The following is a 14,027-nucleotide window of genomic DNA, read 5'->3' as shown; positions in this document are numbered from 1 at the left end:
GTATGTACCTTAAAGACACCATAAGCAAATCATAATTAGAACTATTACAATGATCAAATTAAATTAACATTCAACATACCTGTATCAAGGACCCAGGTGGATTTTGAGTGGGGACGAGGCATAGTGCAGGTTGGAACAGAAATGGACGACCCACTGGCGGCTCACAGGACAAATACGGATTTATTAAACAAAACAGAAAACACTAAGAACACTACAAAAAACCAAAAGGGGACAAACAAAGACTACATTTACAACAAGGCAAGTAGGCAACAAACCATCACAAACATAAAACAATGAACCACTAAGGGACAGAACTCAGGCAGGGACTTAAGTACTAAAACTGAACTGGGTAAGGAGACAGCAGGAGAGAGACAGTCAATTATCCAATAGGGGAAGGTGCAGGATAACGAGCAATCAGGAACACACACACAGGCAGAAGAACGAGCAACAGGTGGTCATTTCCTTGTGCAGATGTACATGTTTCACTATTTTTACACATTTTACTGTCTTACACATATTGTGTACATGTCTGTTGATGCTACATTTATTTATTTTTTGTTACTCTGGGAACTGCACACTGAATCTCATCGCATTTGTACAATGATGATAAAAGGTTACCTTACATTATCTTATCTTTACAGTTTTGCTCGATTGGTTACACACAATTCTCGGAAAACTGCACAATTTCAAAAAACTGGAAGAAAAAAAAAGACCAAAGGCAAACATGACCAGAACCTGAAATACACAAGGACTGACTGAATTAACACTGAAAAAACTTACACACAGACATAAAAATATAATATTCTCATCAAAATCACACATGCATAGCAAAAATGTGGGCACTAATCGTATACTGGTTTGTGAAAAAAGAACCTTTTAGTTAAAAAATAAATAAATAAAGAAATACAGGATATCATTGTGCTTATAAGCGAACCACACTTCTGCCAATTATTAAAAAAAAATCAGAAATCTTGTGAATTTACTGTACATAATTATAACCAAAATCATAAATGTCAGTGTTTTGTGTTATCCATCCATCCATCCATCCATCCATTTATCCTACTGGGTCGCGGGGGGTCCAGAGCCTATGGAAGCAATGGACACGAGGCAGGGAACAATCCAGGATGGGGGCCAGCCCATCGCAGGGCACACTCACACTCCATTCACTCACACATGCACTCCTATGGGCAATTTAACAACTCCAATTAGCCTCAGCATGTTTTTGGACTGTGGGGGGAAACTGGAGTACCTGGAGGAAACCCCACGACGACATGCGGAGAACATGCAAACTCCACACACACGTGACCCAGGCGGAGACTCGAACCCAGGTCCCAGAGGTGTCAGGCAACAGTGCTAACCACTGCACCACCATGCCGCCCCCGTCTTGCGTTATGATCATGTATATTATTGTTCACAGTGGGAAGTACATATACTGTAGTGTGTCTGAAAGACCACGAGCACAGTCAGGTCACTGACAAAAAGGCTCCAGAGACAGAGATGCAGGAAAACTCCCTCAGGGCAATTTTCATTATCAAAGATACAGGAGAGAAAATGCAGAAATTTCGGGGGAGGGGTAGACTGGAGCTATTAAGGAGCTTCCCTTTAAGGCGATGACCCCCCAATAGTACCTATGAAATGCAACTTAACTAGGAGTATCTGCAGGCCTTTTGATTCTCCTCTCTTCTGTCCCATTTCTTCCCTGCATGGATTATGAGCCTTGGCAGGGACGGCTGCACCCCTTGGCCAAACAGGGGTCACCAGCCATGCCCAGTTATCACCCATTAAGGCCTATAAAGAGAAACCATGGTTAATATTAGCATGGATGGTCTGATTGCCCCCTGGTGGTTGGTGGCGAGTTTGCAGCCGCCCATCGCATCACGCAATAGACAAAGTGGGAAGTAGTAGACACAGTTCAAACCGTCAAAGACATTAGGAGTTGCCAGGAGGTTATGCTGCTTGTGAGGATGGACCTGTTTGCCAGAACTGCAGGTAACATCCAGGCGTCCCCCAGACAGCTAAGGGAGTAAGGTGCTGATGGGCCTAATTCATAGCAGCTGCAGCATTCTGTACCCACTTATCACTGACTTCAAGGATGAGCTGGAGAGTGAAGGCAGACACTTATATACACGGCTAAAGCTTAGGCTCAGCTGATGTGCAGCAGTGTTCAGTAGCTCTTTGTTTTATGATATTGCATGGCCAACTACACTTAGAAAAATTTCTCACTAGGACCGTAACCTCAAGTGTTTTCCAATTGTACTCTTAGTTGTAGGTAATTGGACTCTGAGGAACATTTCCGTGCCATTGATGGTATATTAATACTGTTTGTACCTTTGGGATGTTCCTCAAAGTCCATTTCTGTACCTTAAAAGGTACAGTTACAAGGGTAAAGCCCCAGTGACAAGCAAAAGTACAATTTTTTACCCATTTTTCTGAGAGTGTAACTGGAATGATCAAGCCAGCTTGATTGATTTTTACTTTATAATACATTATTTATATTTTTTATTATTTACTAAATTGAAGAAAAACAAATTTTTACCCTTGTTTTTCAGTGTGTAACCAGCCAAGCTAATAAGGTAACTTAGTGAATTTGGTGGTTCCTTACACAAAGTTACCTTTCCATGTGCTTATGTAGACTGTACAAGGAGGTTTTCTTCATTTAATTCATTTGCTAATAACACATGTCTACAGCTCACCTTGATTCAAAAGTACAGGTAACGTGAACCAAAATGTCTATACAGTTGAAACCTGTGTGGATCCCTTCGTGGCTTTTCGTTAGAGAACGGTAATTGAGCAGTGACAAGATGCTATGCAGTGGAAGTGACATGGAACCCCAATTTTTGGTAGAGACTGATTCAAAATCTACCCTGAACAGGGGGTTGTCAATGAGCACATCACTAGCCCCTTTGGTAGCCCTGTGCTACATGTGTTGTTTGCTACATGTTTTGAACATAAAATGCCGTAAAGACATATCTCTCACCTTAGAATTGATGCAGAGGTAAGTCGGCTTAACCTATGTTCGTGTAGGACAGTTGTCTTTGCCACAAACATTATTTTTATGTAGTAGTCAAATATACAACAATACATATATAAATATACACTGTTCAAAAAAATGAAAGGAACACTTTTTAGTCAGAGTATAGCATCAAGTCAAACTTCTGGGATATTGGTCCGGTCAGTTAAGTAGCAGAGGGGGTTGTTAATCAGTTTCAGCTGCTTTAGTGTTAATGAAATTAACAACAGGTGCACTAGAGGGGCAGTGATGAGACGACCCCCGTAAGAGGAACGATTTAATAGGTGACCACTGACATTTTTCCCCTCCTGATCTTTTCTGACTTTTTTTTCACTAGTTTTGCATTTGGTTATAGTCAGTGTCACTACTGGTAGCATGAGGTGATACCTGGACCCTACAGAGGTTGCACAGGTAGTCCAACTCCTCCAGGATGGCACATCAATATGTGCCATTGCCAGAAGGTTTGCTGTCTCAGCACAGTCTCAAGGGCATGGAGGAGATTCCAGGAGACAGGTAGTTACTCTAGGAGAGCTGGACAGGGCTGTAGAAGGTTGGTAACCCATCTGCAGGACCGGTATCTGCTCCTTTCTGCAAGGAGTAAAAGGATGAGCACTGCTAGAGCCCTATAAAATGACCACCAGCAGGCCACTGGTGTGCATGTCTCTGACCAAACAATCAGAAGTAGACTTCATGAAGGTGGCCTGACGGCCCGACGTCCTCTAGTGGGCGCTGTGCTCACTGCCCAGCACCATGGAGCTCTATTGGCATTTGCCACAGAATACCAGAACTGGCGGTCTGCCACTGGCACCCTATGATTTTTACAGATGAGAGCAGGTTCACCCTGAGCACATGCGACAGATGTGAAACGGTCTGGAGAAGCCGTGGAGAATGTTATGCTGCCTGTAACATTGTTCAGTATGACCGGTTTGGGGGTGGGTAAGTGATGGTCTGGGGAGGCAAATCCATGGAGGGACGCACAGACCTTGGCATGCATAACAATGGCACCTTGACTGCCATTTAAACTGGTTAAATTTGCAGATGACACCAAGGTGGATGGTGTAGCAGATACTGATCTAGCAGCAGAGGGGCTACAATGGGGCCTGGGCTGATACTTGGCAGATGAAATTTAACATAGATAAATGTAAGGTAATCCATGCAGGGAGCAGAAATATAAAGTACAGATACTTAATGGGTTCCACTGAAATAAAGGTAGCTGACTATGAGAAAGACCTTGGTGTGTATGTTGATGTTTCAATGTCGCACTCTCACCAGTGTGGGGAAGCATTTAAAAAGGCCAATAGCATGTTGGGTTACATCTCTAGGTGTGTGGAGTTTAAGTCAGGGGAAGTGATGCTATGATTATATAATTCCTCGATAAGACCTAACCTAGAATATTGTGTACAGGTTTGGTCACCATACTGTGCTATAAAATGGACATTGCTGCCTTGGAGAAGGTTCAACGTAGGACTACAAGAATGATTCCTGGTCTTAGGTGAATGTCTTATGAGGAGAGGTTAGATGAACAGAACCTATCCAGCCTCGAGCAAAGGAGACTAAGGGGGGACATGATCCAGGTATATAAGATTCTAACAGGTCTGGATGCTGTTCAGCCAAATGGCTACTTTAATATTAATTTAAATACTAGATCTTGTGGCCATAAGTGGAAATTAGCAGGAGAACATTTTAAAATGGATTTGAGGAAGCACTGCTTTCCACAGCGTGTAGTTAGAGTATGGAATAGTCTTTGAATTAGTGCGGTACAAGCTAAAACCTTGGTTTCCTTTAAATCGGAGCTAGATAAGATTTTAACAACTCTGAGCTATTAGTTAAGTTCCCCCAAACGAGCTTGATGGGCCGAATGGCCTCCTTTCATTTGTAAATGTCTTGTGTTCTTATTTCAGGTGCTGCAGAGCCTCTAATAAAACTCATAAACCTGGCTGAGTGTCTGTTTCGAAGCAGAAAGACCCCCACAATAGCAAATTACAATTACTCCATTCCCAAGACTGTAGGATTTCCATATGAAAAACCTGAAAACTTCATGTAAGACTTTTTGTACCAGTTAAAGCTGTTATCTATAATGCACTATACTTATTTTCATTATAATGAGGCTGTTAGTCAAATGTTGCCTTGTTTCCATCCACTGGCACCACCTCTCATCTTCATCATTGTACAGGCATTATCCGTATGTATTATTTCATCCATGTCGTCATACATACAGTATGACAACAATGCCTCTCCCTTCCCTGCCCGAGACACATATCCATGTATACCAGCGAACAGCCTTGCTCATTTTATAAATCTGAACAGAATCACTACCCTTTCTGCTACTATACATCAGCAGAGGAACACAGGGTCGCCAGTCTGCGGAAGCAATAAAAGGCCAATAGGATGTTGGATTGCATCTGCTCAGCCAGATGGCTATTTCAATATTAGTTTAAATACTAGCACTCATGGCCATAAGCTGTTAGTCAAGTTCTCCCCAAACGAGCTTGATGGGCCAAATGGCCTCCTCTTGTTTGTAAATTTCTTGTGTTCTTATGTTCAATATTATGATGAAATTCTCGGACCCATTGTCAGACCCTACGCTGGTGCAGTGGGTCCTGGCTTCCTCCTGGTGAATGACAGTGTGGCGAGAGTATGCAGGCAGTTCCTGGAGAATGAAAGGATTGATACCATTGACTGTCCCCCCACGCTCACCTGACATAAATCCAATAAAACGCCTCAGGTACATTATGTTTCGGTCCATTAGAAACCGCCAGGTTGCACCTTGGACTGTACAGGAGCTCAGGGATGCCCTGGTCCAGATCTGGGAGGAGATCCTTCGGGACACTCTCCGTCATCTCATTAGGTGTCATACATAAGACCGGGGAAGCAGAAGGGAGACGGAGGGTCGGGAACAAGGGTTTATTAGGAAAGCCACCAAGGATCATCACAAGACGGACGTTAGACGTCAACGACCAAACTGGGGAAAACATACGTATGGCAGACTTAAAAACATTACACTAATGACAGCAACAAGTAACAGCTGGTAAACACGGGGAATCCACACTAGGTTAACGAGGGGGCGTGGCACACGGAAGGAGCGGACGATCGGGGCAGGACATTAGGATGTACCGACATTGTCAGACATGCATACAAGCAGGTTGGGGCCATAAAAAACTACTGAGTACGATTCTGAGTTGCTAGCCAGCGGCATATTTTTTTTCACTTTCATTTTCAGCCCTCTGTAGGTTGATAATTTTCCTTTTCATCAAACAATGTGGCATCCCTTCGTTTATAACACATTTTTCCCATTGAGATCTGATGTGTTCTCTAAGTGTTACTTTATTTTTTTTGAGTAGTGTGTCTACGTAAACAAAAATGTCAGATATAAATAGATATAAACAGGGATGTCTGTCGCTGCACAGGTTTTGCATTTCTTTCTACGGCACGACTACCATTATTATACCCTGAATAACCGCTGAGTTGAACGTACACTGGGTGTCTGCAGTCTCAGGATTATTATTATTATAAAATAAGCCTAGCGTTTTACTTTTTAAGTCCTAACAGGGAACCAAAATGGAACGTCCACCTAAAGTCACATAGGAAGTGCACATGGGGAACCGCGATAATTTCCTAACCAACAGAGGACGTTCTGCCAACGTCCACAATGTTCTGGTTCAGGACATTCGTCACCTGTAGCCTCCGGGACAGGTTCTTGCCCCCCCAGTCTATCACGCCCTCCTGCCACGCTCACCTCGTTAACTCCCGAAGATTCGACGCACCTGGGGGAAGCCGAACGTAAGGACTCGCTCCTCTACACCCAGTTCCTGTTCCCGCACCTGCCTTTCCTTCCCGGAGCCCCGCCGCGCTTCAAATCCCGTATGGTCTCCGGCTTGTTGGACTGACCTCTCCGCATTCAACGACTCTGCACCTTTCGTCACGAGTACGAGTTTGCCTGCAGTCTTTGTTCCTGGTTGCCTTCAGCTCTATAAAGCCTGTGCTGTTTGCTTGCCCAGTTTCCCCTAGTGATCTGTTTAAATGAACTTTACTGTGCCATCTAAACATTACACTGGACCGAAACTTTTCATTAAAAAGCTCTCTATTACTATACTTTAGTACACTTTTTCACAAGAGAAGTGACATTATGGTGTGGAGATTACACTTGTAGTTTTGCAAATGTTAATTATCATTTGAAAAATGCTAAAAAGCAATTGAGAAAACCTGTAACCGCTTTCTGACACAGACATCATGTGAGAAACATTCATCTGAAACCACATCTTCAAACGCGAATATGTACAACCCAGAAAGCATGAAAGGATATTTGTAACTGACGTAAGGCAACATTTATTCCTCCCCAAGAACTGCGATAAAGTGCAAGTTAAATTAATTATCTAAAAAATAAAAGGAATGGTGGTAACACTTTATAATAACAGTACATGAATTAGCATGTACTAATACGTGAATTAGTAATTTCTTGACTATGAACTAATGATGAGCTAAGACATGTATTAATCAAGAACTAATGAAGAACTAACGTAACTACGACATGAGTCATATGAATTAAGGCATGAATAGCACCGCCTTAATTCATGTTAGTTCCTGCATGTTAGTTAATGTATTAATTAACACTTTGCGGTAAACTAAATCAAACATGTTCTAAAAGAAAGATGGCACAATGCAAAATCGTTTAGAAATTTGTCACCTGCAGCTGTCACAAACATCAGTGAATGATTTCACCTAACTCATCCAACATACAGTGATGCATTCACAATTAAGAACAATGGTCTCATCCTGTTTTGAGTGATTCTACTGCTGCCTTCCTACAATAATGCATTCATTAAGCAGATGCAATTTTCCAATTTAAAATCAGTATTAGCATAGAGATGCTGGTTATCGCTTTGGTTATGTTATGGATCGGTTTACTGTCATTATATCATCATAATGCACTGAAGTCAGATGCTTGTCTTGTGTTCTTGCTCTTCTTTTGAGCCACAATTGCCCCTTCAAAAAGTCAACTTTCCTCCTACCATTCAGTTCCTTCTCCATCCAAATGCAGCCACAGGACCTCTGCTCTTCTACTTCTTTACAAACCACCAAAAGCCACAAAAAAAAATCTTATTTACATGAGTTTATAAAACATGTATAATTGATCATTTTTTAAAAATGTCAGGGTTAGGTTAGGGTTGGTCATTAACTCATGACATAATGATGCATTTAAAAGTCATGAATTCGTATTACTTTATAAGTAATTAATATTGAATAAACAATTATGTGCCCCCCAAGTAAAGTCATGACATAATGATACATTAACAAGTCATGAATTCATGTTACTTTATACGTAATTAATAATGAGTTAGCAATAATGTGCCTTATTTTGCACCAGTATATCCAAGATGATTAGTTTAAATTACATACTCATTAGCATGTAACCCCCCCAAAAAAAACACAGAAATGAAAAGATAAAACTTTTATTTTAAAATCAGTGCATCTTAAATCAAGAGGTTAAGGTAACTTGTATTTTAACCTTTATTTTACTTATGTCTTACACAAAATACAAATGTTCAGCTTGTTGTCCTCCAAACAGGAAATTGATGGCAAATGTCTTTTATTATGCGCCCAAGTGGTCCCTGCTCATGTTTTTCCCCAAGCCAGTGAGTCCACTCTATGAGTGAGAGGTGTCCTTTTAGCATCTTCTCTGTCCTATTCCCTCTTAGTCTCCATACGTTCCTTTTGTATGTCAGCCACGCTCTTTCAATGTGTTGTGAGTGAGCTCCACTGTGTGGGTCTACAAACCACTGGGAATGGTCTACTGTGAAATGTCTGTAGCCCATGCTGGCCAAAGCACCCCGGTAGGCTCTCCACTCATCTGAAATAATGGTAGTGCCTGGACGCACATGTTTCACAGATATGGGGACGAGGTGTGTTCTTGATCTTCTTTTCACAAGCCGCAAGATTGGGTGTCTGTGTTTATTCCTCACACCTAGAATGCCAAACACCCATTTCCTCTCCCTCGTCCATACTGTAAAAGTTAAATATGTAATAAAAAAAAAATACTACATTATCATTATATTCATTTAACATGTTTACACATACAGATGGGTAACAAATTAAAGGAAAGTCTGGGGGACCTTTATACAAGTGTGGCTGATTTTTATTTCAAAACACACAAGGTGTACATATACACTCAGTTGGTTATATGGTAAGCATATCTTCGCGCCAATCAACAAATTTGAGCAAGATGGATGAGAAGAGAAAGGCGACGCGTTGTGGGAGGAAAATTACCACACAGAGGAAGTACAGCTCAGGTGAATATGGTAAGTATTTGTGACATGCATGTTGTTTGATGTACTTTCGCCAGGCTTGCAAACTTGAGTGGCCTGGCTTGAGTGAGATTTTGGTAACTCATTGTCCCTTTTTCACAGACAAGGCCTAGTCTCACTTAAATGCATGTTTGAGCTGTTTTAGCTGAAAACTGATTGCACTGACATATCGTAAAACATTGTTTTGCACACCAGTAACGTTAATGTTTTATTCTAGGGGATGTTTATAAAACATAGGCTACTTGAAAATCTTAATTGAAATAAGGCCTAATCAATTCAAGCTTTATCTGTAAAACCATGCCATTTTTATGTATTTTAATCAATCATAATGCTTTATTATATGCTTTTTTTATTCTCTACACAGTGAAAAAATAATATAGTATTCATTACAATAAACCAGGGGTCGGGAACCTATGGCTCGCGAGCCAGATGTGGCTCTTTTGATGGCTGCATCTGGCTCACAGACAAATCTTTAATAAAAAAAATAATAACGTTAAAAATATAAAACATGCTGTCACGCCCGGCTCGTCCGCTCCTCCTGTGTGCCACGCCCCCTGCTTACCCACGTGTGTTTCGCGAATTGTACCCAGCTGTTTCCGTTTGCTGTCATTCAGTCTGGTGTATTTAAGTCCTGGTCTCCCCAGTTTGCTTTGTCTGTCATTGATGTTAGTCGGCGTTCCATGTCTCCTGCTCCCCGGTCCTTTATTAAAACCCCGTTTTCCCCGTATCCCGCTTGCCTGCCTGCTCCTTCCACTCCTTATCCGCACGATCGCCGCTCTGCTCGCGATCGCTGCCCACGACCCGTGACACATGCTCATGTATTTCAACCCATTCATTTCCTACCGCTCATGTTCATGGTTGCAGGTGGCTGGAGCCAATCACAGAACATTAAGACCAACCTACGATCACGTTTAACGGATGGAAGTCTCAATGCCTGCATGAAGCTTAACCTCACGACGTATCACCCAGACTACAAAGCCACCAGCAGAACCATTCAGCACCATAAGTCGCATTAATGGTAAGAAGTACTTTATTCATCATTGGTTAGCAACAGCATAACAGCGTTATTAAAAATAATTCAGAGACTTATTGTACATTAAAAATGTTGGTCTTTTACTTGTATTTAGTTTTAAACATATTGTATGGCTCTCACGGAATTACATATTTAAATATATGGCGTTCATGGCTCTCTCAGCCAAAAAGGTTCCCGACCCCTGCAATAAACAATGCACGTCGTTTGTCTACAGTTTGCTAGTTGCTTATTGGCATGCACTTGAATATTAGCCATTTATTCGACTAATTAAGCACATATTATTGTCTTATCTACATAATCTTATGCTACATCCCTAATCCTACCCAATACCTAAACTTAACAACTACCTTGACTACTAACTATTGATAAGGAGCCAATTAGGAATTTGAGGGAAAAGTTGTAATTAAGTTATAAAGTGTACTCAATTATTATAAAGTGTTGCCATATTAAAGTGTACTCAAGTGAAAGTATACGTACTGTGTGTACATATTTTTTAAATTAATTACATTTTGATTATATATTTTGGTTTTGCAAAAAAATAAAAAACTCGTAGATGTGCTCTAATAACTGTGGTATTTGTAGCTATTTTCCATTACAAATATCAACATGAATAATATAAATATTATGTAAATACGCAGGTCAGTTTGCATAAAAACAAAGTAAAATTTAGGACTTATATTTACAATGAATGAATAAATAAATTAAATGACTGGTTATGAGGATATAACAGTTGTCTTCTGACATAAGCCATTCTTCCCTATACAGCAATGAAGTTAATCGAAATGTCGTTTTCATGCCAACTTTAAAACTCTGTTTAAACTCTGCCTGTTTCTTTGTTCAAATGCTGTATTATAAGTTGTTTTGTTGTTGGTGTTAATTTCAGGACTTCAGCCTGCAATACCAGAGAAACAGGAGGTTTGTTTGTACCCTTTTCTACGTTGCTATACAAGAAATATGTAAACATTACAGAAAAAATGGGAAAAGAGAATTGCTGGAAATGTTAATTTAGATATTTCATTTGCATAATCTGGTTCACAGAAATGTGGCTGTTAATGTGTAGGGTGTAAATTATGTATTTTGACTTAGGCCTAATTGAAGTAGGCCACATTTTTCTTATTCTGCTTTCAGCCAAGCTGCATGTTTCTGATTTCTCTTTTATTAGGTGCGCCCACTTTGCAGGTTGCTCTTGACAAAGCAAAACTAACAATAGAGATACAAAAGCAGAAGATTCTTCATCTTCAGGAAAAAGTTGACTCCCTGACAGATGACAAAAATTCTCAGAGCAAGATTGGAGGATGGTGAGTATTAGGGTCATGAACTTTTAAGAACAATTCTGGCAGTCCGTAAGATACAACTTGTAATTAGAAGTAATTTTATTTAAATTAAGCAACTTATTCCTAAATTAAATGTGGTAAAAAGTCTTTACCTGTAGTTTTGTTCTACACTTATTTCTAATTGTTCTTTGTCATAGCACTTCTGAGGCATGAAGCCGTAATGTCTCCTGGACAGACACTGTCTGCATCTTCATCCAATACTGCTGCATCCAAGGAGAAGGTGTCCAGTGATGAATCTTCTGATTCCTCAGAATCTTTAGATTCATCAGATTCCGAACCAAGAACAAAGAAGAAGAAAAAGGATAAAAAACGAAGAAACAAGAAAAAATCCAAGAAACTGAGGGTCGATTTTAGGAGAGGTATGTTTATTCAGTCAAAAATATTAAAAGGTATAGTTCAACCAGAAGGGAAAATTAAGGTTTTAAAGGCACAGTAAGAAAGATTTAAAAAATAAATTAAATATCCCAAAAACACTAGAGCAGTGTTATATATTTTGTTCAAATGATTACTTACTATCTCAAATGTTTTCAAATATTTGTAAATAACAAGACAATAGAGTTGTCAGTGTTGTCATATCCGCCTTACAGTTGGTTTACGGCTTTTATGACTATAGAAACCATGACAACACTGGTAACTGTGTTGCTTCAAGACTGCCGCTGCCTCCACTGTACAAAACGCTTACACTGCGAGAGACAGCGGTAGCTGTGCAGCAATTTTACAGCTTGCTACCTCCCTTATGAAAGGGTTTTAATCTTTAACTCTTGGATTCTTTACAAGTAAAGCTTATGTAAGTACAGGGGTAGGGTTTTTGATAAGTTTATTAACTCTTAACATGTCTGAAGTCTGGCTACAGTATGTAAATTAACACAGTATATGTTATAGATAATTATTAAACAGTTTTGCAAATTATGTGGATACATTCAAATGTACTTTTACTATTATTGCTTTGAAAACGTAAACCTGCACAGCATTATCACACCATTGAATAAGACAAATTGGATAAGATATATGACCCATTTATTATTCAACCTCACATTCCTTCTCAGCGTCATCACACTCCGCCATTGTTGTTTTCAATGTGCCTCCTCTAGCAGCGAAAATGACTTACTGTACTTTAAGGGTAATCTGCTAACCTATCTAGTTGTTAGGGGTCTGCAGCGAAGCTGTGTAGGCACATATTATTTTTATTGTTGGCCTTTTATTCAAGTTTAATATCCAAATGTTAGTGAGAAAAAAAATAAAAGATATCATAATGCATATGTGATAAATATTGTTTATGCTCAATTTGTATTAGCTACTTGGACAATATTTAATTAAGAACATACAGATTACCTTAACTGGAAGCGATGCAACCTGTTTTACAACAGAATCACGTTTGTTGTCATAACCACATTTTGGTTTTATAGTCTGTTCTTAAAGCAATAACACACATCAAAACTCTAATTCTCATTATTAAAATAATTCTCACCTTTGTTATATCGGACTTGTACAACATCCTTCTTTCCCCTCCAGTAAAAAACCCTGAAGACTCCATCAAACGCTACCACAAAGTGTTACACCTGGTAAATGGTGGCTTCACTAAAGCTGAAGCGTACAACAAAATGAATGTTGACAGAAACACATTTGTCATGCACGCCCCCATTGCTGAGTTGGCAGTTGCAAATCCTGAAGAATACAAAGCAGTGAGAGCCACTTTTAAAATGGGAGAAAGCATCCAAATATGTTCTGATGTCTGTCTTGCAAGGTGCCTGGATCAGCCTAATGTAGACATGATAAAAAAATTGAAAGAGAGCAGTGCCCTTCTTGATATGTCAAAGAAGTGAGGTATACTTGTTGCTTAAAGGGATAGTACACCCAAAAATGAAAAGTGTCATTTACTCACCCTCAAGTACTTACAAATCTGTATGAGATTTTTCTTCTGCTGAACACAAGGGAAGTTATTTGTACGAATGTTTGCAACCAAGCAGATCTTGGGCACCACTGACTGCCATAGTAGGAAAAAATGCTATGGTAATCAATGGGGCCGAGATCTGCTTGGTTGCAAACATTCTTCCAAATAGCTTCATTTGTGTTCAGCAGAAGGAAAAAAAAACATTCAGGTTTGGAACTACTTGAGGGTGAGTAAATGACTAGTTTAATTTTTGGGTGAACTATTCCCTCAATAGTATAACAATGTTTTGTTAATATAAATCGTAAAAAAAAAAAAAAATGTTGTAATGCGTAGTTGTAAAGTTATGTGTAATGTTACTGTTATTAGTGACCATTCTCGAAACAGTTTTAAATATTGATTTTAGTTTTGCATATCTTTTAGGTTGAGTTTTATGTAAATAATATACAACTTGCCTGTT

The 14,027-nt window shown here is 39.7% G+C and overlaps 1 long non-coding RNA gene across 2 annotated transcripts; it reads right to left on the bottom strand.

Annotated features, from left to right (window-relative positions):
* Positions 1 to 8,522: 8,522 nt before the first annotated feature.
* LOC125709023 (uncharacterized) lies at positions 8,523 to 13,544 on the bottom strand. 2 transcript variants are annotated; one of them, XR_007382576.1, is made up of 3 exons: positions 13,148 to 13,544; positions 11,772 to 11,933; positions 8,523 to 9,011 (listed from the first exon to the last, which is right to left on the bottom strand). It is a non-coding gene; the product is annotated as an uncharacterized LOC125709023 (long non-coding RNA). The 2 variants fall into 2 exon arrangements; XR_007382575.1 differs by lacking the exon at positions 8,523 to 9,011 and adding an exon at positions 11,000 to 11,237.
* Positions 13,545 to 14,027: the final 483 nt, after the last annotated feature.

The sequence above is a fragment of the Brienomyrus brachyistius genome, chromosome 2 (assembly GCF_023856365.1).
Source record: "Brienomyrus brachyistius isolate T26 chromosome 2, BBRACH_0.4, whole genome shotgun sequence".
NCBI lineage: Eukaryota > Metazoa > Chordata > Actinopteri > Osteoglossiformes > Mormyridae > Brienomyrus > Brienomyrus brachyistius.
This window is presented reverse-complemented; position numbering and strand designations above follow the sequence as displayed.